General features: G+C 41.6%; 2 long non-coding RNA genes across 2 annotated transcripts; one reads left to right on the top strand and one right to left on the bottom strand.

The window, feature by feature from the left end:
• The first annotated feature begins 144 nt into the window (after positions 1 to 144).
• Positions 145 to 22545, top strand: LOC144341436 (uncharacterized). The gene is made up of 2 exons (XR_013418360.1): positions 145 to 558; positions 16463 to 22545. It is a non-coding gene; the product is annotated as an uncharacterized LOC144341436 (long non-coding RNA).
• Positions 1286 to 26733, bottom strand: LOC144341435 (uncharacterized). The gene is made up of 3 exons (XR_013418359.1): positions 26405 to 26733; positions 25620 to 25723; positions 1286 to 2817 (listed from the first exon to the last, which is right to left on the bottom strand). It is a non-coding gene; the product is annotated as an uncharacterized LOC144341435 (long non-coding RNA).
• Positions 26734 to 27591: the final 858 nt, after the last annotated feature.

Raw genomic sequence — 27591 nt, 5'->3', positions numbered from 1 at the left:
CTTAAACAGGATGGGTTGAGAAAGTTCATCTTGTGGCTCTGATTAGGGAAGATAGAGTCCTTATTAACCTGTAGATTAGAAAAATTAAATATATTGGTTCCCTAGAATCTAGGGGATTGCCCAATAAATAGGAGGAGACCAAGTTAAAGTTTAAAAAAAAAAAAAAGGCAGATAAATAGCAGAGGAAGAGGCAGGATGCACCATGCCTTGGCCACTACATGTTTGTAGGGTTCTGTTAAGGACAATGGTATGACGTTGAACCTTGGATTGCCTTGAGTACACACTCACAGCGCTGCTCATGGGGCAAGCATGCCTGGGAGATGACCTGGGGCACCACGCCCTGCCTATCTCAGACAAGGAACTCCAGGCAGCGGTGGCGAAGCGGAGTAGCCCCATCCTTAAGGAGCAGAGGCAGGCTCATATTTGCCTATTAGGGACGTGCGGCTCCGAGGTTCTGCTGGGTCCCTCCTGGAAATGGATCCTTCCCAGCCAGCAACCGAAGTCAGCAGCAGAGGGCAAAGCACCTGGGCTTTAGCTCCAAGCCCCACAGTCCTGCTGGTGAGTTTGAGCTTAAGGGGTTTTTACATGTAGTCTGACTTAAAACCTTTTTGCAATCTTCATATAATTTACATAAAAGAAAGAGCTCTTTAGCCAGTGTGGTGGCTTGCGCCGGTAATTCCAGCTACTGGAGAGGCTGAGGCAGGAGGATTGCTTGAGCCCAGGAGTTGGAGACCAACCTGAGCAACATAGTGAGACCTTGTCTCTAACAACAACAACAAAAAAATGGTTTTAAGTAGTCGATTGTGATGGTGTGCGCTTAGAGTCCCGCCACTTGGGAGGCTGAGGCGGAAGGATCCTTTAAGCCCAGGAGTTCAAAGCTGCAGGGAGCTATGATCCAGCCAACTTCACTCCTGCCTGGGTGACAGAGTGAGATCCTGTCTCTGAAAAGAAAGAAAGAAAAGAAAAGAAAAGAAAAGAAAAGAAAAGAAATAGCTCTTTGAAGCAAACCTCTTAAACCGTTAAAAATTGTCTTTGTAACTTGGGGGCTTGTTTGAGTACAGGAGTTTGAGATCAGCTTGGGCAACATAGCAAGACCTGTGTCCACAAAAATTTCTTTTTTAAAAAATCAAACGGGTATGGTGGCTCTTTCCTGTAATCCCAGCTACTCGGGAGATAGAGTAGGAAGGATCCCTTGAACCCAGAAGTTGAAGGCAGCAGTGAGCTATGATGGCAGCACTGCCCTCCAGTCGGGGCAACAGAGTGATACCTCGTCTCAAAAATTATCTTTGTAACGTGGGTTGACTAATCTCTATTATGAACTGTGCAGGGAATTCACCAAATTTATCCTTTCCTTAAATTTTTATCACCTGAGGCTATGTTTTATGTTCTTGTACAAAGATAGTTTAGATTCAACTTATTGACATTTTGGAGGCTTAGAACTACCAATAAAGCACTGATAATTATTGTGCTTTACTCTTGAGCTTGTAAAATGCAAGTAGTACGTTTTCAACTTTGAAAGAAAACTTTCACTTTCATGAGGACCTTGACTTGCAGCTATATCGAGTGCTACAAAAAAAATGCTGACAGCTTCTTAGGCTGGACATCCTCTACTTTTTTTCAGCCACGAGTTTTAGACATGCAGTAAGGATTCTTTCTTTTAAAAAAAGATTCTATTTACAGTTAACAAAAGTTAGAGGGGTTCTTTTTAATTTTGGAAGGAAAAGGGATTTTTTTTTGGAGAATATCTAAACCCACACATAGTAATAAGCACATTATTCAATACTTTCAGATACTAACCTTCAGTTTTTCTTTCTTAAAGAACTGGTGGTAACCCTTCACTGACAGAGAGAGGGAAATGTAATTGTTCACACCTACTCTGGAGAACTTTTGAACATTTCAGGAGGTCTTATTATTAGCTCTGCAATGACATGTCAGCTTCTGTCTTCAGGATGTTTAATTAGAAATTCATTTCTTTTTGAAAGTGCTGTGTTTTGGCACTGAGTCCTGTTCAACTTTTTCCCAGGGAAGGCTTTGCATCCCTCTGAAATAGCTATTGCTGAGTGATGCTGCAGCTCTTGGTGTCTCTAACCTGGGCACTCTGTTTGCAGCCATATGCCCTTACTACTGAAGACCACAGTTTTCTCTCAGCACTGTGGCAAAGGCAGAAGCATTTAAAAAGCCCTAACTAATGGGAATATTTTCTTCCTGCTTGGAGTTTGAGTGTAAATGGTTCCTTCACGGGATGAATTATGAATGAGATCATTAACTAGCCCTTGTCTGTCACTCAAGGTATTGCTGTTTGAAAACTTCATGTTCAATATCACCCTAAGTGAACAAAACCCAGGCCTTGAGGAAACGATGACATATTAAAGGTGGTACAGATGAGAAGGGTGGGCCACCAGGTCATTTAGCCTCAAGCTCAAGGGGGTCCCAGACTGTGGCTGCCATTCTGCAGCAAATTTGTGTAGGAAAACAGAGTGTATCTTATCCTAATATAGATCCTAAATTAAATCCACCAAACTGTCAACTCTCACCATACCACCAGGAGAAAGGCCGGATACAGTAGTAAGGGGCATCAGAATCTGTAAACTTCTTTCTTTGTCCTTTCTGGGGCTCTTAGATAGTCCACATACCTGTTGATGCAGTAATGCTTTGCCAATTCTTACAGCCGTCGCTAGTTAGATTTTGTTATATCTGCTGTCATCAGTCAACAAACCTCTCTTGTTGGTAAGGTATGTTGAAGGCCGTAACAATACCAGAGATGAATATGAAGTGTTCCAACAGCAAAAAGAAGCATCTGTCACCCACATTGCTGACCTGTTGGTAAGAAACAGCATATGAAGTTGTAGCACTGGCCAGAAAGAGGGGCACAGCCAGATTAGAGACAGCTGATCCCTGGCAGAGGTCTGCGTTACCTCCAGGGGAGAGCTGAGCCCTGGCTCTTGGGAGAACTGCTTTTTGCACTTGCAAGCAGAGGCAGGGCACACAGAAGGGGCCCTGGGAGGCTGGGAGTATGCTCAGGCACACGTGAAACTCAAGCCTGAAAACTAAGCCCCAAATCCAAATATGCTGTTACGCAAAGCGTTCACAGATTGGCTGGCGTTTGATTCTCATATGAGGTTACTTGTTGGCATGTGCTGAGTAATTCTCTGGCATGCCTGTGGCTTGTCAGTGGCATTCCTTCTTGAGTCACCACTGGACCCACAGCCTGGCTCAGGGAGCAAGGTCCAGCACTGTCGAAGAGCCTCTCTTTTCCGATGAATCCTAAAGCCCACTGTCCTGGTTTGCAGATGTCACCGCACTTGCTTTTCCATCTTCAGAGATGGGGTGGTAAGCATTTGCAGTGAGTGTTTGAAGGACTTGAGGAAACATTTTGGGAGTTGCACCTAACTGTTAAAGTGATGAATATTTGTCTGTCATCAGCTGGATGAGAAGAGTTAAAATCCCTGCCAGAACTTTGGAGGCCTAGGGAGATGGCATCTCTCACGGGAGTAGCATTAGGCCAATTACAATGCTCAGCATTTCCCCAACACCCTAGGTTCAGAGTTCTTTGCAATCAGTTTGTTTCTTTAGCTGAGTTTCTTAAACACACATCACCCCTTGTGGAGCTCTCTGGGCCTCCACCCAAAAGCTAAAGGATACAAAGAGGAAGAAGAAAAGACTGAGCAGCAGACTCTACCCAAGAGGGAAACCAAGCCAAACATTTCAGTGTTTCATTATTCTCCAAAAGCCTGTCAATACTACAAAGGGGAAACTGGGAACAGCCAAAATGTGCAGCATAAAAGGTTGGCCACATACATGATGGAAAAACAAGCCATCATTAAAATCGTGCTGTAGACTGTAGAAGAAACTTTAATGATACGGAAAAATATAAACAATATATTGTTAAGTGAAGAAAGTTTTAAAACAGCATGGGCAATATGATTATATTTTATGAATATACATGTATAGTTCCAGGTAATACACACACATAGAAAAAAGACTGAAAGGATATCAATTAGAAAGTTAATGGCAATATTTCTAAGTTGGGATGGACTGTAATTGATGTTTCTCTTTTTTTCTTCCAAATTTTCTATAATGAACATGTTTAATTTTATTTTTTACATCTTTATTATTATCTTGATTATCAAATGAAACTTGCTCACAGTATGAGATTCAAACAATATAGAAATGTGTAAAGTCTAAAGTAAAATTTCCTTCAATCCTGCCTAAAAGATAGTTTCTACCAAATCTATATTTTCAAAAGTATTATAGAATGTTTATATATTAGAATTACACATAGTACTTCAACTTATCTTTCTTTTCACTTAAAGTACCTGGGATATATTCCCAGGTATGTGTGAGGGCTTTCTTTCTTTTCTTTTTCAAGTTAATCAGCTAGATCTCTGCAAGGCCAGCAGGGAATGGGAGACTGTCCAGCCTTCCTGCTGCAGGTAGGCAGGGGAATGAATGGGCACTGGAGTCACAGAATGCCAGAGCCGAAAGGAATATTAAATGGGGCTTAATTTAGCCTACTTATTAAATGATGGAAAAATGAGGGTCCAGAGACCAGAATCCACATCTTTTACTTCCTCATCCAATATTGTTTTTACTATGCCACACTACATACAGTATAAAACAGATATTAGTAGGTACTTTTCAAAGAGCTTCCACCTTGCCAAACTTTTGTTTCAGCCTTAGCCTCCTTAGCCGTTTTCGTGCTGCTGATAAAGACATATCCAAGACTGGGCAATTTACAAAGGAAAGAGGTTTAATGGACTTACAGCTCCATGTGGCTGGGAAAGCCTCACAACCATGGTGGAAGTCGAGGGGCAAGTCACATCTTAGGTGGATGGCAGCAGGCAAAGAAACAGTTTGTGTGGGAAAACTCCCCCTATAGAACCATCAGCTCTCATGTGACTTATTCACTATCATGAGAACAGCACAGGAAAGACCTGCCCCCATGATTCAATTACCTCCTACCAAGTCCCTCCCACAACATGTGGGAATTCAAGATGAGATCTGCGGGGGGACACAGCCAAACCATATCACCTCCCTTGAGCAAACTGGGGGAAGGGATCTTCCCGTCTTTACGTATAATATTTGCCAACACTGGCTGGGCATCATGTGCCAGGTTCTAAGCCAAGCTATTTGCCTGTATTCTCTCACATGTTCTCACATGAACTTTCTGAGGTTGGTACTATTGTTATGCCCATTTTATAGAGGAAAAAATTAAGGCTCAGAGACTTCGAGTAACTAGCCAAAGGCCCCACAGCTGAGTCATGATGGAGCTAAGGCTTCAACCTATGTCTAGCCCTAAAATCTTTACTTTTAACCATTACACTCTATTTTTTGCAGGCTTAGCACATAAACTTTTCCAATACAACAAAATTTAATTACTCTTTCCCTTTTTCTTTTGTTGTTATCCAGTCCTTTTCAAATGAAGTGAAACAGGAATGACATTAGAAAATGCAATCTGGTGTCAAGCAGGGTTCAGGGGCCTCACTTGGTGTTCAGGACTCTGTGCCAAACACTGGGGTAAAAACAAAACAAAACAAACACCCAGTCCAACCACAGCTATTCTCACAGTTGGCAAAGGAGTCACCTGGCACTTTTCCTCTGGAGATTCAGCATGTCCCATACAAGGTGGTAAACTGCTTGTCCCCCTGGTATTTTTATTTCCTTATGTAATTGTGCACTCCTTTCAACTCGGTCAACATGTTAGCACTTGTAGGTAAAGCTGATCTTTTTTCAATCAGACACACAATACACACTGAGTCATGTGTAAAAGGCTCATACAATGTTTTTGTTGTGAACAGAGCCCCAAGGGCCTCATCTTACAATCCTCACATGTGTGTGACCCTCATGAAGACAGGGCTGCCTAGTGCTGCAGTGTGTGATCTTCTGCACACAACCGCAGGATATCTGGGTGCATGGTGAGCTCTCACCTCACCCACCCAACACTGGCCTTCTGTAAGCTGGTGGTTTGGACTCACCCAGACATTTGTACTGTAGCCTCTATCATTTGTTCACCTTCTCTTTCTTTCCACTTCCAGTGCCTTCTCCCCTAGCCCCAAGCTTCTGTTAAATCTCTCTGACTTACCCATTTTCTGATTTGTTTTCTCTCCTTGTGTCCTGGAAAGCTGCACTATCTCCACTATTGCTCCACAAAGCATAGCACCGTTCCCCTTTCCCTTTCTCCTGTCTTCCACAAAGCCTCTTCTCTCCTCCCGGCCCTGTCCCACATGCATCATTTCCTCTCCTTTCTCTGCTCTCCAGGCTCTCTGTCACTATTATATCCATTTTCAGCAAACAGGCTGGAGGCGCCATTCTGAATGTGGAGACTCTGTGTGTTGAAATGATTCAACACATTGACTCAGTGGCCTGCTGCTTGCGTAAACTTCTCAGTACTGCTATTTACTAACGAGATAACCTTGAGAAAGTTACTTATCTAGTCTAAATCTCATGTTCTCCACAAGTCAAATGGGGATAATGAAAAACTCTACTTCTTGGAATGGCTGTGAGCCTTATATTATGCTCCATAACCCTGGGGTTTCGCTTCCAGGGTTCCAAGCTTGTATATGCCTTACTAGTTCGATGATCTTGACCAAGATACTGACCTTCTCTCTAACCAAGTATCCTCACTTCTAAAGTGATAATAATAGGACCTACTATATTAGTGTACTGGGAAGATTAAATCAGCGAATAAACATAAAATCACCTGGAATAATACCTAGCACACAGGAGCTTTCCCCAAAAGTTGGCCATCATGACATTTGTTCATGATAGAAGATGCCTAGAATGCAGCTTGCCTGGGGACAGTCACAAGGTGGTAGTTACCCTTTGCTGCTCTCGCCGTCCACTCTGGCTGCTCACTTCCAGGAAGCCTGTTCGTGCATTCTCTACACAGTGTGTTTTCACAAGCACTCTTCTCTACTCTGCACCAAATGAAAACCACACCATGGGGAAGCCTGGCCTAGAACACACAAGTCAAGAACTGAAACAGGAAGGAAATAACGTGGCAGGTTTTCTATTATAGCTCACTGTGTTTTTGTCCCAATGTTGTAGGTAGACAACAACGTCTTCCTCAATTACTCCACAAAACGTTTGGAAATCACATTTAATTTCTCTCCTTAAAGGAAATAACATATATAGCATGCTTTGAGCAGGGCTTGGGGCTCCATAAATTATCTTGTTCATTTATTTGTGTAAGACCACTCTAGCCACATGCAGAAAACACAGAAGAGGAAGAAAAGGAAAAATAAATCCTTTCCTTAAGTCCACCACTTGTTGTCATTTTGTACTCTCATGTTTTAATGTACTACGAGAACTCGTATTTTAAAGAATTCTACTGATAACCATTTCACGGAGTGAAGATTCTTTCTTAGACAGTTAGGCCCTTCAAGACTGCAAGAAAAGGATGTGCCTGGATTCTCTTTGGTAAAGTGAGGAAGCCTAGGGTATCATCTCCTCGAGCACTGTCCAGGTCAGAACAGCCTCAGAACCCCTTGGAAGATCTCATGAGCTGGAGCAACTCCAGCATTTGTATTTTCCAAAACAGAAGGTGCTGAGATTCATCTGTCATCAACCAACTCAAAGGATGGACTATAGCCCCAGATCCCCTCAGAAATGCTTGAATTCTTTTTTTTTTTTTCAGAGGAGAACCATGGCTGGAGAGTGTTAATAATACATACATGAGAGTTAAGGCTTATAGATCCCCCTTTTTTTTTTTTTTTTTTTTTTTTTGTAAAAATAATAGTCCCCAGCTGGGCACAGTGGCTCATGCCTGTAATCCCTGCACTTTGGGAGGCCGAGGCATGTGGATCACCTGAGGTCAGGAGTTCAAAACCAGCCTGGCCAACATGGTGAAACCCCATCTCTGCTGAGATGGTGCCACTGCACTCCAGCTGGGTGACAGAATAAGACTCTGAAGAAAAAAAAAGCCTGTCATGGTGGTTCACACCTATATCCCAGCTACTACTTGGGAGGCTGAGGCAGGAGAATAGCTTGAACCCGGGAGGCAGAGGTTGCAGTGAGCCGAGGCTGTGCCACTGCACTCAGAGAGCACGCCACTGCACTCCAGCCTGGGCAACAGAGCAAGACTCTGTCTTATTTAAAAAAAAAAAAAAAAAAGATGACGAAAAAGAAGAGAAAACAAAAACAAAAACAAAACAAAACAAAAACAGTCCCGTTGGTCTACCTTCTGTAGGAATTGAGCTTTTCATGCAGTGGGTTCATTTTAAGTGTGGGATACTGGAATATCAGGACGTCTCTTCTGGTTAGTGGAGACTTCATATTCTGTGCATTCACTGCTATCTTCCTATCAACACCCAAATATCTTCACAAAAAGTCACTGGAAGATTTTATGTCAGAGGAAGAAAATATAGACATGACTAAGAAAAATTTTCAATAAAAAAAAAGTAAACTCCTTAGAGTATAATGTCCTAAAGGGCAGGATAAGTCTAAAACAGCAATAAAATTGTCAGCTTTTACTAACCAGCCATGTTTTCATGGTACTTTATCATTTGCAGTGCATTTTTAACAGCTATTACATACTCATTTGTTTGTTTACTTATTCCTTCAACGCCAGGACCACACTGTGACTTTTGTGGGTCCTAGGACCTTTGCCTTCTTGGGCCCCTTCCTCCATTAGAAAAATTAAAATAGCTTAATAGATTTTGTGGGTCCTAAAAATTTCATTTTTTCTAATGTGAGGAAAAATTGAAACATTTTCTTCTGTCTTAACAGTTCACTTTTTTTTCTTTTCTTTTCTTTTTTTCTTTTTTATTTGAGACGGAGTCTTATTCTGTCACCCAGGCTGGAGTTCAGTGGCGCAATCTCGGCTCACTGCAAGCTCTTGCCTCCTGGGTTCACACCCTTCTCCTGTCTCAGCGTCCCCAGTAGCTGGGACTACAGGCACCCGCCACCACGCCCGGCTAATTTTTTCGTATTTTTTTAGTAGAGACAGGGTTTCACTGTGTTAGCCAGGATAGTTTTGATCTCCTGACCTCGTGATCCACCCGCCTCAGCCTCCCAAGGTGCTAGGACTACAGGCATGAGCCACCACGCCCGGCCCTTTCTTTTATCCATCAGAGAAATACAAATCAAAACCACAATGAGATACCATCTCACACCAGTTAGAATGGCAATCATTAAAAAGTCAGGAAACAACAGGTGCTGGAGAGGATGTGGAGAAATAGGAACACTTTTACACTGTTGGTGGGATTGTAAACTAGTTCAACCATTATGGAAAACAGTATGGTGATTCCTCAAGGATCTAGAACTAGAAGCACCATATGACCCAGCCATCCCATTACTGGGTATATACCCAAAGGATTATAAATCATGCTGCTATAAAGACACATGCACATGTATGTTTATTGCGGCACTATTCACAATAGCAAAGACTTGGAATCAACCCAAATGTCCATCAGTGACAGACTGGATTAAGAAAATGTGGCACATATACACCATGGAATACTATGCAGCCATAAAAAAGGATGAGTTTGTGTCCTTTGTAGGGACATGGATGCAGCTGGAAACCATCATTCTCAGCAAACTATCGCAGGAACAGAAAACCAAACACCGCATGTTCTCACTCATAGGTGGGAACTGAACAATGAGATCACTTGGACTCAGGTAGGGGAACATCACACACCGGGGCCTATCATGGGGAAGGGGGACGGGGGAGGGATTGCATTGGGAGTTATACCTGATGTAAATGATGAGTTGATGGGTGCTGACGAGTTGATGGGTGCAGCACACCAACATGGCACAAGTATACATATGTAACAAACCCGCACGTTATGCACATGTACCCTAGAACTTAAAGTATAATAATAATTAAAAAAAAGAAATTAAAACATTTTCTTTAGCTAGGGATGGTGATTCACACCTGTAGTCCCAGCTACTCAGGAGGCTGAGGTGGGAGGATTGCCTTAGCTGAGGAGGTCAAGGCTGCAGTGAGCTGAGGCTGGACTACTGTACTCCAACCTGGACAACAGATAGAGACCCTGTCTCACACACACACACACACACAAAAACCAAACACCCACACACACACACGAAAACAAAACAAAGGAAAACATTTTCTTGGGCCCCTAAAAAGCACTGTGAGTCCAGGCACTATGCTTACTGTATTTCTCAGAGGGACCAGCCCTGCTGGCCACCCTGTGCCAAGTATGGGCTATGGGTTACAGACACAAGGATGAGTATATGCAGCCCCGACCTTAAAGAGCTCAACAGTCTCAGGGAAACAGACCTGCAAGCAAGCCATTTGGTGGCTGGCAAACAGGGCTATGACTTAAGTCTGTTACTGGTTTTACAAGAGCATGGAGGGGTCAGCTCCTAACCCTACAAACAGTGGGAGGACAACTTTGTGAAAGGAGCGCTGCTCAAGTGGCTGTTTAAGCCAGCATTTTTCAGCAATTTTGTGTTTGAGGCCCACTTTCAAATTTTATAATTTCTTGATAAATTAACAAATTAAGAACACTGGGCCAAAGAAGCAAGTTTCAGAGAACTGAAGAAACTTGCTGTTAATGTTGGTATATGGAGATATATATGGTTTTGTCTTCTGATCAATATGTAAGACATATTTTTGCTACAACTGCGGATACATATGGTCACCTCAATGTTAGCCAAGAGTGTCAAGCTAAGCAACCTTTTGGCTCAGGACAGAGGGTACTGGCTTAGAGGCAGCTGTGGGACTGGCTGAGAGGGAGATGTGGGAAGTTCACGGCATCGAGCTGGTTCCAAAGGAAGACCACATGTTCAATGGGGCATGAAAAGCTTTTCCTCTTGATTACATGAAAGACTGCAGCTAGGGAGCAATAGAATTCTTCTTAGTGCTGAAGAACAACCAAACCCACAAGGTGATGATAATGTTTAGCCTCCTTTATGGGAAAAATATATTCTAGACATTGATCAAAATCTGGCAGCACACTTAGTTGTCAGGTGTTCAAGATACACCAGCCTGCCAAGTTACAGTGGTTGATATCTACTACTCTCAGAATAATAACTGCAAACACCTAGAATGTCCCAAGGACCATTCTAAGAGATATATATGTGTTTATAATCCTCATCACAATCCTACTATGCGAGCATTATTATGATGCCCATTTTAAAAATGAGGAAACCGAGACCTGGAAACTTTTGATGATCTGCCTTAATAAGCAGCAGATCTGGGATTTGAACACAAGCACTGTGGATCTAAGATCTGTGTTCTCAATTGCTACACTTCACTATTTGTGCATGCTTCTTACACACCCTCTGCTGTCTTGCGCCTGCCTCTGATCAACCTCACACTGGAGCAACTTGACAATGCCTCACCGCAGGCTTCTCACTGGGCATTGCAGAGTGGAACAGGAGCCCACTCATCGCCCTGCCATGAGCAATCCACAAGTGCTTTGAGAAGTTAATGTCCTAGAACAAATGGATGGATCCCAAGACTGATTTCGCTCGGCATCTCAGACAGTCCCACAAGGTCCGGCAACCCATCACAAGTTGCCCTGGCAGGGTTGCCAGATAAAATCCAGGATGCCCTGTTAACTTCAGATATCAGACAAAAAACAAATGATTTTTAAGTATTAGTATGCCCCAAATACTGTCTGGTCCATATGAAGAGTGAAAAATTCTTTGTCATGTATCCAAAATTCAAAGTTAACTGGGTGTTTGGTGGTTGTATTTGCTAAACATGACAACCCTAAGTAGTAGCCGACTTGCCAATATGGCGTGGAACAGGCTCTGCTTCCTTCCCTGCTTGGCTCCCTGTCTCTCATCCAGCTCCTGGGGGTAACATCCACAATACAGAACAGGTAGGCCTTTGCCTTGGCCCCAGCTTTCTGGGAACCCAGGCTACGACCCAACTGGTCAAGGGTTTTTCCAGGCAGACAAGGTAGCCCTAATGTGCCCAGCTTTCCTGTGAAGTGGGGACTGCTGCTATCAGCATGGCACTCAAATTACAAATAAGAAAGCCAAGGTTCAGCGACATCCATCCGTTTGCCAGGACTCACACTCTACCGCTCCAGCTCCACCAATCTGTTACTCTGAAAGAGTTTTCCAGACTATTCTTGGGAGACATTTCAGCATTATTAGAAAAGGCATTAATTGGCTTAGGTAATCATTGATTCTTTTAATAATTACCTCCATTTGTTGAAAGAAACCCTCTCAGCCACGCTGTCAAAGGGATCCTGTGACATACGCACAGGAGAATCAGTCTCAGTGCAGCTGTAATGTCAAGATGTTCAGTGTCTCCTGTTTTAAAAGCTCGTTGGAATGGTCAACGTTAAAACATGAAGTTTTCAACTTCAGATCTTCACAATGAAACCAGCAGTTTGTTATTATTTCTGCATAGACTAAATATAATGTTGTTCATTTTAAAAGTAATGACTGATTGCACAGAGATACACGCAGAGAGCCTTGAAATTACAATTGCCTTTCACCTGAATCAGAAACTCAGTTCCCTTTTCATGCATTTCCCTGTAAGTTGGCCTCTGAAAGAGCTGAAATACTGTAAACTACCAGTTGGGACAGTTGGAGAAAAACAGCAAATATTAGAGAAAACCTATGCCAAAGCACCTGCACCCAGTGGGTATACACAGGAATGTAACCTTCTCCAAACTTTCAAAAACAAAGCCAAACCTTGGCTGCAAATAAGCCTCAAACGAGAAAGAAACTCTCATTTGCTTCTGAAAAATGGGAAAGGCTGTACTTTATCTACAAGGTGTTCTTTTCCTTGTAAACCATGTGAAACAGACCTCTTTTTTGTTCTCTTTGTCTGCTGGAAACTTCATTTTGAAGGAAGGAAGTTACAAGGAATGAACCACCTTGTAGGGGCAAGAAAATCTTTCTCCACAGTGTGGCTGGATTTGCTCCTGGAAGCAGCCACTTTGGTAGGTCTCTCCAATGAGGCTTTTTCTCACAACAGCCCAGGGAAGCAGATGGATTAGATGGCTGGCTCTGGTTACCTGTGGCTGCCTGCCCAGTCCCCTGGGCATTCCAAGGCCCCACCTTCCACCTGGCCCATGACCTCTGACCCTGGCCCTGTAGCCAGCAAGGGTGTGGGGAAAGAGCGGGGTGGGTATAGGTATCAGGCTGCCTGGGCCCAGGCTACAAATGAAAGAGTCAGTTGTTTTCATGTCACATGCTCTCTTGTGCGGTCCTGGGAGCTGCAGAACTGGTATTTCTCCAAATCCTGGCGGCTCCCATGGCTGTGTAGACAAGCTGTACTTATAGTGATACACATGTATGTGTGTTGCATGGAAATCAGCAGTCTTGCTTCCAGTCCCAGCTCTGCCTCCGCCTCGTTCTGGGACTTCAGAGAGCCCCTTTGCCACTTCAAGGAGCCTCAGTTTTCTCATCTACAAAATGGCACAGTTGGATCCTTGTAGGTGCTTGGGAAAGGGTGGGGAGTGGGGTGCAGAGTAGGGGCTGCTGACCAGGCAGTTTCCTGCCATCCTCTATAATCCTGCTCGCCACCACCCCAAGGGCAACAAAAACGGCTCCACTTTCATCTGTCTTATATTTTATATTTTCACATAAAACCTTCTCAGAAGAAAAATTTCTGTTGGCTTCTAAAAACCACTGGACTAGGTGATCTCTAAGTGACCTATGAAATTGATTATTCTGTAATTCCGTGATTCCAAAACAAAAACACAGACTTAGCCTCTTTAAAAGACTGTGGGCTGTTTGGGAGGGTGAGAAAATTATGACATATATAGTGATGTGTTTCTGATACTGAAGATTCTCTTATGCGACACCCCCACCTCCCACCCACCACAAAGGGAACATATAAAGTTTCCAGAGTCCTAGCCCCCTCCTTTGTTACACCTGATAAAGGCTCACATGTTAATTATTTAGCCAACGGTGCTAACTGGAACATAGTCATATGATGAAGCTGCCTTGAAAACGTTTCCGCGTGTAACATAAGGCTTTTGCAACTTAAACATATTTTTTTCTTCTTTCATATCAGCAGTTATTTTATGGAACTGGGCTGAGACAGCTTAACAACAAAGGGCACTGGGTTGGTGAATTATTCATGTAATCTACATTTCCTGGCTGCTGTGGATAATTGACAGGTGTCATGTCACCTTTTACAAACGTCCCACAATTATGGACCATATATCAGTGTTGGACTTCGAAATAATGCTCCCTTTCTAAGCTAGTTTCATATTTTATTTACAGCTTGGTGGCGTTTTTGACTTGGCTGCCTATTTCTCTCACTTTTGATTCCAAGCCTTTTGCTCCACTTAATATAACCAGGAACACTTAAATAATGAGACTCCCTCTCAGTTTGCTAAAGACAGTCATTCATTGCTGCCGTGTCTTATTCATTCAGCCATTATGTTAGTCAATTTCTTGATTTAAGAAATCCAGGATGAAATACAACTGCAAGGAAACCATGATATACATTTTTTTAATGACTTGTTTTGTTCACAAGGAAAAAATGAAAAGCAAATCTTCCCTGTGTCTGACAGAAGTTGTAAACTGTGGGGGAAAGTTGGCTGGTTAAAGAATATGACTTAGTTAATAGGAGCAATGGCATATTTCAAATCTCTACCAGAGTTGGAAGGTTTCTAGCATTAGAAACAAAGCCAAGGAGAGTTCTATTTAGTCCTACTGAGAAAATCAGGTAAGAAAATAAACCTGTGGTTGATAACCCTGAAGACTAATGAGAGAACATAGCCATACATGAAACTGAAACATTCAGAGCAAACTGGAACCTTCGGAGTCCTCTAGTCTACCTTTCCACTTTAGCCATCAGGAAACTGAGGCCCAAGGCATGCAAAGGCTTGTCCACCGTCCCAACACCAGTTAGTGGAAAGGCTACAAGCCAGGTCAACTGGTTCCTCCTCCAGCACTGTCACTGTTCTGCCTTGGCCTGGAGCACTCTCCTTATCTCCTGGGATTCATTCACTTCTTCTACTGCCAGTGATCATTGACTCTTCCTTGGGGAGATTCACCTCTTCCTAATACTCAACTCTGTGATTTGTGTAGAATTATTTTAAACTCACTCTCGACATGAGCATGATTGACTAGGTCCATCAATTTTCCTGGATGAAATGGCCACATGACCTAAACTGGAACAGTGAGAGACAGTGAACCCCAGCACTTGGATGGGAACCGTTGGAAGAGATTTTCAGTCTCACTAGATTGGCTCTTGTAAGGGTGTGAGGTCTGGGGCTGCTACAGATACTTTGCTACCAATATGGAAAGAGGCTGGAGCTACAGGGAGTGGGTGGGGAAAATGTATCATGTGATGCCTGCGGGTGAAGCTTGCCAACACAAAACAACTGGGCAGAGAAAGCAAACCTGGGTTAAGTAAACATATCATTTATCTTCTAAACCAGGACAATTCTGAGAATGAAAAAGGGCAGGACAAAGCTAAACCAGACAGGATGCCGGAACAGTAGGCATAAACAGAACTGTTCTGGGCAAACAGGGACACACAGTCATCCACTCTACGATGACACTGTCTGAGCTGCTAGATTAAGCCTTGACTCTGAATTCAGCTGGCTGTATTAAGCTAGCACTCTATTTGGCCTTTTTAGTCTAGGTGACAATGAACTCACTTCATTGTTGAAACCAATTTGAGTTAAGAGTATTGTAACTTGTATGTAAAGCTTTAACTTACACAAATACGCTGCTTCCTAAGTGTTACACTTTCTAAAATCTTGTCCTACATCATATCAGAAGCTTATAATTAACGATTGTTATTGTATGTTTTTCGTATGTTTTCACTCATAAGTGTGAGCTAAGCTATGAGAATGCAAAGGCATAAGAATGATACAATGGACTTTGGGTACTCAGGGAGAAAGGGTGGGAGGGTGGGTGAGGGATAAAAGGCTACAAATTGGGTTCAGCATATACAACTCAGGTGACGGGTGCACCAAAATCTCACAAATCACCACTAAAGAACTTACTCAGGTAACCAAATACCATCTCTTCCCCAAAAACCTATGAAAATAAAAAAAATTTTGAAAAAAATGCTTTAAGAAAAAAAGATGATTATTATATGTTTTACTTTTATAAATATTAAAACTTTAACTTTTATTTCAACTAGTACAAACTGTCATCTTACAGAGAAATTCCAAACTAATTATCTTATTTACACCAGTAGCCCTGTGAAATAAGTATCATGTAAGATTTGGGAAAGTTAAAAAATTAACCCAGACTCTTATGGCTGATGTGGCAGATATGTAGTGGTGGCTCTCTGGGGGGTGAAAACCCACAACACTGATTTTTATTCTTTGCCAACTTCTATGGTGTAACTATCCCAATAAAGAATGATCTCAGGGTATCAACCTAACATCGTTGAACATAGAGTTGGGAAGCAATATCTGGTTCTCACGAGCCAGCTGTGGTATCCCACTGCATGTAGAGGTCATCCAAGGCTTCTGATTCCCTTTCATCAGTTCTTCTCATTTTTCTGCTCCTGCAGTTTGGCGTAAGGCAGTTCTGAATTGTGCTGTCTTAACAATTGCAGATGTGCCCCAGGGCCGGTGGTGCAAGAGGCCTTCAAAGGAGAGTTCACCAGAACAGAACAGCAGTGACCAAGCCAGTCCAGAATTTGCATTTCTCCAGCCTGTCCTCATTGATGCCCACCCTGGGCAGGAACTGCAGCTGGGACTTGAGCATTTGCTGTGCTCCCTACTTGGATGTGACTACTTCCTGGTGCCCCCCCACTTCCAGGTTCTCTGCCCTGCCTCCTGGACCACTATGTGGAATAGCCATAGGGGCAGTAATACAGAAATGGATGGTCTTAGAGTTCTTTTCCTCTGCCTTGGAGTCCTTCAGGCTGGCTGAGGACTACAACAGTCTTTGCTATTCTCTGATCATAGCTGTCAGAGCTAGGTCCCCTGCAGTGAGGGGGACACTTCCAAGCCCATTCACACTCATTATCTCATTTGAAGGTATTGACTGCATTGTGTGCTAAATGCTTTGCCTCAGCAGAGAGAGCTTGGAGAACAGTTGAGTCATGTGAAAACCCTAGTGGCAGCAACCTAATTTGCAGTCGTGGGGCTTAGGGGAAATTAGCCAGTCTTTTTTTTTTTTTTTTTTTTTAAATTAGCCAGTCTTAATAGGGCTTGCTTTACAAACTCAAGCCTACTGGTTGTAAGCAATGCCGCAGTAACCTTAATTGTCAAAAATCATGGAGCCGTTGAACGGCATGGTAAAAGTAATTTTGCATCTTTGACATTCCGAATATGTAAAAATTGAGAATAAGAAGGTCTTCTAGTTATAATTCAACTCAAATCATGATAGAGCACTTTTTAAATGTCACTGCAATTTCCTCCTGTGAGCTAGGAAGGAGAGGAGCGATAACAACACCACAGTATCAATATTAGGCAATTTCACTGTGTTCAGTGCTCACTTGGCCACACTAGAGGATAATGGAAAAAAATCATTTTGGTTTTATTTTGGAGGGGGTTTTATACTTTCATTTGAATATGAACGTGTCAGAGCATTTGGACATTCCCTTAGAATGACTTAATGAAGCAAGGTTAGGAAGAATTGGGAGTCTGCCTGCCCTCTCTCCAGGCTGCCCTACTGCAATATAGTTTCTAGGTGAATAAGGGTTCTTTTACAGAACTATTGAAAGGTTTGTGGCCCCTCTAGCTTTTCCTACAGAAGTGATGGTGACTGGGCCTCATATTGCTTTTCCACGTGCAAAGAAAATAGAATTGAAGTGAATCAACCAAACAATATTTTCTCGAATCAAGATGAATGTGGTCATGCAAGGTGTGTAGAGTATAAAGCCATGGTAAAGGCCATGGTCTCTGCCCATTTCAAAGGATGTGATTTGGCTGAGGGGATGACCTGCTAAACAGCAGGAAGCTATCCACTGCAGCTTGTCATAAAGAGGTAAGCTGGTATGGATGGCTAAGGCTGTCGAAATTTGAAAGAACTGGAGATCATGGGGGGCTGGAAAGGTCAGAAAAGAATTCAGGAAGGAGGGGAGATGTCAGCTGGGTCTTGAAAGGTGCACAGAAAAGGGAGGATACTTCAGCTAAAAAGAATGAAAACACCATGGGACACTTAGAGGCATGAATATCCAGAATGTTTCTATACACCAGTACCATTAAGCAACTAGGGTTCTCCTATGGAAAGTAAGTGAGATATTAACACCACGAACTCCTCAGCAGAGCAAGCCTTAACTGTTCATAAAGCTAAGAATGAGCTGGCAAATCTAGCCACCATTAATAGGCACTACCTATAGTCCAAGTATATCACATAGTGATTCTGAATTATATTTCTTGAAACATCAGCATCCACACATATTCAAAGGGAAAAGTTCTGATACTTTCAGCTGATGATCAAATTGGATGATGCACAGCTGATTTGATTTGCTGTATAGTGAATTTTGTCATTAGGATGATTACAAAAGAAACCAGACACTGACAAATTCATGAATTATTTAAAGTTATGAACTCTGTGTAGCAGGTGGGTATCCTAGGCCCAAAGAATGTGAAAGTAATGAAAACGTAGGAATGTTACATATTTCTAAGGGTTTATATGTTTACATATTTCTAAAAGCTCAAGGGAACGCCAATAAATGAGAGAGAGTGGCTAATATAGTGACGTAAGACATGTCATGATGGCAAAACCCTCATGAGATCTACATTTTCGTCATGCTAGTCACCAGTCTTCCCTTGTAGGAGATGGAATGACCAAAAATTCTGGATCTCTCTGGCACTGGGTGTCAGTTTGACCATGTGCAAAGTTTAAAATTCAGCTACCTAATATATTAAAACAGGCTGATAGTCCCCTCCCATTCCTCCCAGACAAATAGGTCTCCAGTCTATGGCACTGAGCCCCAGAGAAGGAAATCACTTGCCCAAGAATTGCATTGAAGTCAAAAGCCAGATATTCTACCCAAAGCAAGTAGAAAAGGAGGGGGAAAAGCTCAGTATCTGCAAATATTAGACAGTGCAGCCTCAGGGCAGATAAGTTCTCCTACTTGTGAGAAGATTAAACAAGACATTGAAGAAAGTTAGGGAATCTCCTTCCATAAATATTTAGAATTTTTAATCCAGTATTTATTTGGAGACAAGTAGATGGGAATAATTATTCTTTTCTGTTTGGTTTCTATTAAACCTCTGTTCCCAAACATCATTCTACGAGACAATAATTTTTATACCTTATTGGAAAAACAGAAAAGCCCTAAGTGAGCAGGTAAAAACTTTATAATTGAGAGAAAACAGGAAGAAAAGAAAATATTTTGACACAGAGCAAGACTCCTGACTGCAAACAATATAGACTCTCTCAGGTCACCTTGGAAAAATGGGAGATTTACCAGGAGAAGCTCTGGACTGGGCAGATATGGAAACCTCCAGAAACAATGGCAGCTCTGGGTCTGGCTGTTCTCCCATCTCTCTCTGGGGCCACCCTGACTCATCCTTCTCTCCTTTCTGACCAGTTTCTTGGCTTCCTCATGGCTTCTGCTCCCTCATAACCAGCTTACACATGGCATTCATTATAGCCTCTTGGGCCTCTCTCCAACCAAGACCCTTCAGTTTCAGCTCAGTGCTACAACCTAGCATATTCTTGGTGGACTTAAGCTCTCAGGAGCATGACTCTGATTGGCCCAGTTCACCTACTGGAGTCAGGTTGCATTTTAGACCATTGTCTGGCCAATGCAACGGTGGCCCTTAGGTCAGGTGCCCACCACCGGTCCAATTCACCAAAGCAGATGATGGGTGGGAGGCAAAAGGGTGTGGTCAGAGCATTGCTCATCAGAAAGGGCTGAGGCACAGGCAGGCTCTGATTACTAATGAGGACCAGCTTTCCTTCAGAACCAGCAAAAATGCCCTTAAACTGCAGCCTGAGGGCATGTTTTATTATTTTATTCATTCAATCATGTATTAATTCTTACCTATCTCTACAACAAAAGATTTGAGATGACTTACACAACTATGTACAATATAAAAGGACCAAATAGTTGAGAAATGTAGGCAAATGGGGAAAAAAAAGAGAATTTGTCCCTATTTCACAGGGACAAAATTAGTACCAAGTAGTCTATAACACTCAACATTAGAAAATTGCTAAAAGTAGGTGCTATTGTCTAAATGTTTGTATGCCCCACCACTCCCCAAATTCATATGTTAAAACCTGATCCCCATTGAAACAGTATTAAGCAGTGAGGCCTTTAGGAGGTGATTGGGCCATAAGGGCAGAGCCCTCATAAATGGGATTAGTGCCCTTATAAAAGAGGACTAAGGCAGCTTGTTCTCCCCTTCCACCACATAAGGATGCAACAAGGAGGAACCGTCTTTGAAGCAGAGAGTGCAGCCCTCACCAGATACTGACTCTGCTAGTGCCTTGATCTTGGACTTCCCAGCCTCCAGAACTGTGAGCCATAAATTTCTGTTGTTTACAAATTATCTAGTCTAAGGTATATTGTTATAATAGTGGGAAGGGACTAAGACAGTGGGCCTTGAATTTGTTTCTAAATCTAAGACCTGTCAAACTTAATAGCAAGTGGCTACATATAAGAGGAAAGTCCAGGCAGAAAATGTCATTTATAGAAGAGGTTATAAGCCCACCCTGTGGAAGTCTGTCTCTCAAAAGAGACAGATTCTCTTCTTTCTGTGTTCATCTGTGGGCTGCCCTGATAGGGAAGAAGATGCTAAATTATGTCTCAAGGCTTCTTCTGGTCTTGATTTCATAGCAGTGGTTGAAATTTCATTGACTGGGCCAGAAAACAAATTATTAAGAAGGCAAAATTTTATGTGGCTGAAACCAACCTCCAACACAACTTCATTCCTCTGAAGCCTTAGCCCCCAGCCCCCTCCAAAGTTGGAGACATAGTTGGAAAGCTGAAAAGGCAGATCATACATTTCTCATTTCTTTTTTATTGTGTATTGTAAGGCAAGAAGTACTTAAGAAGGCTGGCTCAGTCACTCCAGTTTTTTGCCTGTAGCATTTCCAATACTCTCAGATCTTCTGAAGCTCTTTATTTACTACTTTTTTGCTTCATTTTGATGATAGAGCAGTAAAAAGTTCTAGAAAGCTTGGTCCTGGAGCCTGACAATGGGTGAGTGCTACCCTGGGGTACCAGGCATGCCATGCGACATGAGATGAACCGTGAGAGCTCTGGAAAGTGAAATTGAATGTTCCCTCTCAGACTGGAACTGCGACTCCTTCTATATAAAAGGACAGCTGTCGTTTAATATTCATTGAGCAGCCACCATGTTCTAAATGCCATATGAAGCATATACATGATGTGACATTTGAAAAGAGAAGACTCGTTTGTGCAGGAACTGGTTACTGCTGATACTGGTTTTGATGACTATACGGTAAGGGGTAGAAGGGACACTTGGTGCTTTAACTTTTGCTAACTGAGAAAAATGCTATGTGAATTGCCAGGATGGTTATCCTGAAAAATCATTTACAATATTCAATTAACAATAATTAAGGCACTCAGTGGGAAGCTCCTCACTGACTTGCTAAGTAGCAAAAATTGGTGCTTGGCATTCCCAGTGGATGAGAGAAAAGATAATAAGTACCCCAAATGTAAAGACAATCAAAATGAAACCAATTATGACCAAATTATATTAGGCAAATAGAAGCACAAGTTGAATCAGGAATATTTAAGTTTTTAACAAGAAATATTAAAAAGAGATATAATAACATTTTAGCCATTAATTGATCATCTAATCTAGTTTAGTTCTGGGAAGGGAAATGGTTTATAAACCTTTAAGTTTTACATGTGTTGATAAGGGACCACGGTCTATTAAAACAACCTCACATTTTTAAGCGCTCATGTAGGCTAATTTTCTGTTAATACAGTTAATAATGAACCACAACTGATTCTATTACCAATAGTCTTATTAAAAAGACAGTTAGCTAGTCATTTCATCCATCTTTTCACAACCATGTGCTCACAAATATTAATGGTAATTTGATTTACTATATTCAACTTTAATAATTGTAAACTATCCTCTACCAACTAACTTTATAGCATTAAAAAAGTATTTTTTTTCTTACTTCTTTACAGTTTCCTTTTAACCTGCTCTCTTACTATTCTTCACTTCATCAGTTTTCCCTCTTCCATATATCTGAAATTATACAATCAGTTCTAGAATTCTAATGATCCCTCAATATCCAACTGAGGGGTAAATCAGTCAAGGGTCACTTGTGTATACTTGTAATGCAGTCAGTCTAAAGCATGGAAAACTTGTTAGTTTTCATCTAATTCAGCTTCCTTATTAGTATGTGTATATCCATTTCTCAAACTGACTAATATTTAAATCTAAAGACCTTAACTAGGCTGATATCTGGCAAAGAAAAAACAATGCATTCATTATTGCAGTATTCATGTAAGCATCAATAAGAGTTCTCTTTCAAGTCCTCTGTTCTATTCCTCATATCCAAATACGTGAGCTCCATTAAGTCTTTACGGTTAAAAATTTTATACGTATGTTTGGGCTGGGCATGGTGGCTCACGTTCATAATCCTAGGAGTTTGGGAGGCCAAGGCAGGAGGATTGCCTGAGGCTAGGAGTTCAAAACCAGCCTAGGCAATATAGGGAGACCCTTGTCTCTCCAAAACAAAACAAAACAAAAATTAGTCAGGAATGGTGGCACACGCTCCCATCTATTCAGGAGCCTGAGATGGGAGGATTGTGTGAGCCGTGGAGTTGCAGGTTGCTGTGAGCTGTGATTGCACCACTGTGCTCTAGCCTGGGCAATAGACCGAGACCAGTCTCTAAAAAACATTAAGCACGTTTGAACAAAACCCTCATATTTATTATCAGAAAACTAAGTTCAATCAATCCATTCATATGAAAACCACTCTCGAGGGCATAAATCATAGCTATCATGAAGATGTAAACATATATGTGCATAAGTATATGTGTATATATATAAAAATATGTAAACATATATATGTATATATAAGTACATTTTTCCAAAAAATGATCATACTCTTACAAATACAATGGCTGCATAATAATATGGATGTAGTTTACCTCATTTGATTAGTCCTCTGTTGGCCAAGATTTAGGCTCTTTCCAATTTGCTTGCACATAAACCATTACACACTCATCTGATTGTTCCCTTGGGATGGGTTTCTGCAGAATATATATATATACACACACACACATATATATACACACACACATATATATACACACACACACATATATATACACACATATATATACACACATATATATATTCTGCAGTATATATATATCTGCACACATAGAGGTCATATATATGTATTATATGACAGTCTCTCTGTATATATACAAACACACACACATATATATATATAGTGATCCTGAATCTATATAGATAGATAGATACAGAGAGAGAGAGAGAGAGAAAGAGAGAGAAAGACAATTTGTTCCTCCAAAAGGTGGTATCATTTTGCATTGTCATGGGTAGTGTATCAAAGTGTCAAATAACCACTCAGGACAACTCTGATTTTTCCTTATATGACAGGTTAGAGGCATTTGGCTGTCATTTGTAGTTTTTGATTACTAGTAAGGTTGAAAATGCTTTTGCATGTGAAATAGTTATTTCTTCCTCTGTAAGTTCTTATATCATTTTCTTTGTCCACTTGTATGTAGTAAGGATATTGACCCTTTGCTGGTTACATACACAGTATTGCAAATGTTTTTCCAATCTATAGTTGTCTTTTAAATTTGTTCACAGTATTATTTTGGCTATTTTCCATACCAATATTGATTCTAATATTTAGAAGAATAAATATTAGAATCAATTTAGACCATTTAAAAACAACAACAACAAATGCATTGGGAGACTGATGGGTATTTTGTCAATTAAAAATATTAATGGCTATAATTTTCAGTATGGACTCTGAAATCTAGAATCTCTCTCTGCAGTTCTTTCCTTCACTAAAAAGCACTAAGCTGGCTATTTTGGAGATACTGCCTTCAGATCTATGAAAAAGAAACAAAACAACAACTACACAAAGCAGAGTATGAATGAGCATCAGAGAATAGGATAGTGGTAGCTTTGGAGCTCAGAGTTTGAAAACAATGGCTGTTGAGTGGGACTTTTGGGCAGATATGTGCTTGCTCACCAGCCAGTTGGTGTGCTTCAGTGGCATGACTGGTTGAACTTGGGGATTAGATGAAAGTGCCACCTTCAATTACATCCTGTGCCTTCTTTAGGGTATATCTACCTATTCAGATCCAGTAACGAACTCTGGTTTAGATCAGGGTAATGACTTGGTCCTATGAATTATGGCCATTAAGATATTTTCTTCACTCAAATAAAAACAATGACCTGAGCCAACATAACTTTACTAGGGAGAATGTCTGCTGACCTCTAAGATTTCCATCAAAATTGTAGTTTGCCAAGGTGTAAGCTGACTGCATCCTTTATAGGCATGTGGCTCAGCCAGCTGGCAAGCCCTGGCCCCACTCTCCCCAGGCAACCAGCCAACAACCCAGCACTTGAAGCAACATTCATGCCCACTGCAACATTTATTTTGCTTTATTTTTTGAGGTGTTAGCCACATTCTGTTAATTGGGACCTTTGCCAAGTTTTTCAGGCATTTGGAAGTGCTCATTTTTCCATCAATTTGTAGTGAAAATGTACAGTTCTGTCATGTGTTTTCAGCAAGAAATCTGTAAAAAGACTGAAGTCTTTTTTTTTTTCTTTACCTAACTCAATATAGCAGAAATGAGGCAGGGGGATTGCCAGTCATTTCTAAGAACGACAATTTTTCACTGCTTGACAATCTGAAATAGAATATCCCAGCTATCTGATGATATGCCTGTGTACAACTCATCCCCCAAATACAATGATAAGTGTTGAACAGCAGAGTTGAGGGCCCTTTGCTTAGGCATGATAATTTAGGGAAATAGTTAGCTCATCAAAATTGGCTGAGTGCCCTGTTTTCATATTATACAGACAGAAGTCACTGAACCACAACTTTGCTGCTTAGAAACAGGCAGTAAAAGAAAGGGGGTGGGGAAGTATGAATAGCCAGTTACCCTCATTCAATCATGAAGTGTACTTTACACTCAAGGATAAACTGATACATGTTAAATTATGCCTGAAGAAATGTCTGGAACAGCACTCAAGAGACCTGTTGGCTGGACTCTGCTCCTCCTCAGCCAGGTGACCTTAGACAAGATCCTAAGACTCTAAAAGGAGAGTCCGAACAAACAATTTCTAGGTTCTAAAGCTCCCCCAAAACAGGCTCCTCCTGTGGGTCTCTCCTCAGTGTGGGGCAGAAATACCAGAGAGTGAGCTGCTGTGCTGTGCTGGGCAAGGAATTCCCTTTTGGATTTGGGTTGGTGGAATTTTCTTTCCCTGCAATTTCATACCTATCACTTTTTCCTTTCTTGAAATCACAAAATGTCTGTACAAAATGTCTATAATGCGAAGAGCCACATAAATTACTTTTATTAATAGGTTCAGGTGTACCCTATTTTTTAAACATCCTTCTTCAAAACTATAAACTTATCGTTCATTAAGCACTTTCTATCAGTTAGGTAACATACTTGGTTCAGCAGAGTATACCCTCTGTCTCATTTTAGTCAGTTCACGTTCTCCGCACACCCACCAGATAAGGTAATAGAGACCTGGAGTAATGTGGAATCTGGAAAACTAGACGTGGCCCTTTCCAGATCCTTTGTTCTAAGAATGACTCCATGATACCTGGTTGAAGACTGCAAGCTGGGTTTCATGGAGAAACTGGCATTTGAAGAGAATCTTGAATGAATGGCAAGATTTCCACAAATAGAGATGAAATGGAGGAAATTCTAGGCAAAGAGAACAGAATAGACACAGAAAGTTTAGGCAACATTTAAAGGATTCTCTAACGAAAACACCTAGAGACAACAAATCTAATCTGTTTGCCATTTAAGTTAGGGTATTAGTTTATCTGTTTCATATATAGTCATTCAACACATACTCTATATAACACACCATGCTTGGTGATAGAGGACATCCAAAGATGACGCTGGACGTTCTAATATAGGTTTAAACTAGGCATTTCATTTTGTTTTCCTTTTCTTTTTTTCTTTTTTTTTTTCTTTCTCTTTTTCTTTCTTTTTTTTTTTTTTTTTTTTTTTTTGAGACAGAGTTTGGCTCTGTCACACAGGCTGGAATGCAGTGGCACAGTCTAGGCTTACTGCAGTCTTAACCTCCTGGGCTCAAGTGATCCTCCCACCCCAGCCCCCCAAGTAGCTGGGACTACAGGCGGGCACCACCATGCCCAGCTAATTTTTGTATTCTTTTTGGTGGAGACGTGGTCTCGCCATGTTGCCCAGGCTGCTCTCGAACTCCTGGGCTCAAGCAATCCACCCACCTCAGCTTCCCAAAATGTTAGGATTACAAGCATGAGCCACAACACCTGATGGCATTTTAAATAATAAAAGAAATATATGCATATTTGTATAAAATATAGAAGAGGACAAATAACTAAGTTAAAAATTACCTACCTTGTATAAGCTTAGAGACTTTGAGGGTAATGCCACATCCAGCACACAGAATCAAATATATACATTTGGATGAACACAGAAGCAATAACTAATTAGCTCAAAGCAACATTTAAATTGATCTTTGCAGTGAAAAGGCATTAGCAAAAGCAATCTAAAGAACACCTGTTTAGATGCACTAGCGTCGACAATTAGGATCTTCAGGGAATGAGGAGTTTCCAGCAGCCTTCACTCCAATAGGAGGCAATAGAGCTTAGCATTTTTATTACTGTAATCAAGAGCATTTAAGGAGGACAGAGGAAAATACTCACATCCACCTCTTAATTTCTAAGAGGAGGCAACTTCCTTAAGTCACTCACTTAATTAGCATGGGCTGGGGCTGGGGGTAGGGATGCTCTGCAGGATTCTCTGCTTGACACTCTTCCTCTTTAAGAAATCTGGGCTCTAAACTTTTCAGTAAAAGAAAAAAGATTCAGTCCCAACAATGGAACTGAAGAAGGAGCAGGTGGTGAATCTGATTGGTGCAGAGGTAGAAGTGGCAAGTGTGGTGCCCCCATATGGTCTCTAATCTAGAGTAGCTAGTGCTGCCCATGCTGGGTCAGTCTGAAGCCACAAAGGCTGGCACTGCACAGCTCCTGGGAGCATCATTCACAGAGACCAAGGTGGGAATCTCAAGTGGGAAGCCGGGCTTCACTCCTTGCTGCCCCCTCTCTAGATGCCACCCTAATAATAATCATAACAGCTAACATTTATTGAGCACTGACTAGATGCCATGCATTTTCTGTGCAACATCTCATTGAGTCCTGGCAACCGCTCTATGACCTAGGTAACATTAATATCCCCATTTTATAGACAGTAGGGTGATCATACAAAAAAATCGTTATCCCAGATGGGGCACCTTTTACATTTAAATTTTTTTTTAGTAGAGATGAGGTCTCACTGAGTTGTACAGGCTGGTCTCAAACTCCTGGGCTCAAGCGATCCTCCCACTTTGGCCTCCCAAAGTGCTGGGATTACGGGTGTGAGTCACCACACTCAGCCTCAAATAAGGCACTTTTGGGAGAGGAGGTGCTATTACTGAGAACAACAGGTATAAACCAGGTCTGACTCAGGCAAGGCAGAGTCTGCGGTCGCCCTCCAGATAAGGGCCTTCAGGTGCAGGGCTCTGGCTTGCACAAGACCAAGGATGT

The sequence above is a fragment of the Macaca mulatta genome, chromosome 6 (genome assembly GCF_049350105.2).
Source record: "Macaca mulatta isolate MMU2019108-1 chromosome 6, T2T-MMU8v2.0, whole genome shotgun sequence".
Taxonomy (NCBI): domain Eukaryota; kingdom Metazoa; phylum Chordata; class Mammalia; order Primates; family Cercopithecidae; genus Macaca; species Macaca mulatta.
Note: the sequence above shows the minus strand (reverse complement) of the source record. Positions and strands in the feature narration are given on the sequence as shown.